Source organism: Penaeus monodon, chromosome 24 (assembly GCF_015228065.2).
Source record: "Penaeus monodon isolate SGIC_2016 chromosome 24, NSTDA_Pmon_1, whole genome shotgun sequence".
NCBI classification, from domain to species: Eukaryota; Metazoa; Arthropoda; class Malacostraca; order Decapoda; family Penaeidae; genus Penaeus; species Penaeus monodon.
The window spans coordinates 4,580,864-4,581,468 of record NC_051409.1 but is presented as its reverse complement, the minus strand read 5'-3'; the positions used below and the strand labels follow the sequence as shown (position 1 = coordinate 4,581,468).

The following is a 605-nucleotide window of genomic DNA, read 5'->3' as shown; positions in this document are numbered from 1 at the left end:
CTGGGGTGGAGGTGGAGGTGATGATAAAGATGATAATAATTATGAGGAGGAGAACATTCATGTATTGATATGATGACGGTAATGATGAAAAGGAAGAATAAAAATAAGGGTACTGAACATAAAGAGGAGGAGGAGGAAGAGAAGGATAAAAGGTGATGAAGCCAAATATGAAAATGAATATACTGAAGAAAGAAGAGAAGAGGCGAAAATTATGATAATAATAATGACGATTAACTGAAGATCGTAATTTAGTAATGACAACGAGAAAGCAAAACGTGTTGATAATGACGGAAGAGGAGGAAAATAAAGATAATGATGATGATAAAGAGGAGTGAAATATAGGTGTTGATTGATATTAGAGAAGGAGAGGATAATGAAGGTGATGGTGATAAAGACGATGAAAAGGGGGAGATGAGAAGACGATGCTGATGAAGACGACATAGACAAAGAAGATAATGAGGAATATTGATGAAAAAAAGGGCATAGCAAGGCGGATGATAAGGAAAATAATGTGATAATGAAAACGAAAATAAAATAATCGTAATAAAAAAAAGAGAGATATGCTGGTAATAGTGGAATTAAAAAGATGATGATGATGACGTAAA

General features: G+C 33.7%; 1 protein-coding gene and 1 long non-coding RNA gene across 2 annotated transcripts in view; one reads left to right on the top strand and one right to left on the bottom strand.

Moving 5' to 3' along the window:
• The window catches only part of LOC119588487, a 69,297-nt gene that overhangs the window by 25,919 nt on the left and 42,773 nt on the right, over positions 1-605 (top strand). The window lies entirely within an intron of this gene.
• The window catches only part of LOC119588486 (lysosomal acid glucosylceramidase-like), a gene marked incomplete at its 3' end in the record, with an annotated part of 75,173 nt that overhangs the window by 71,143 nt on the left and 3,425 nt on the right, over positions 1-605 (bottom strand).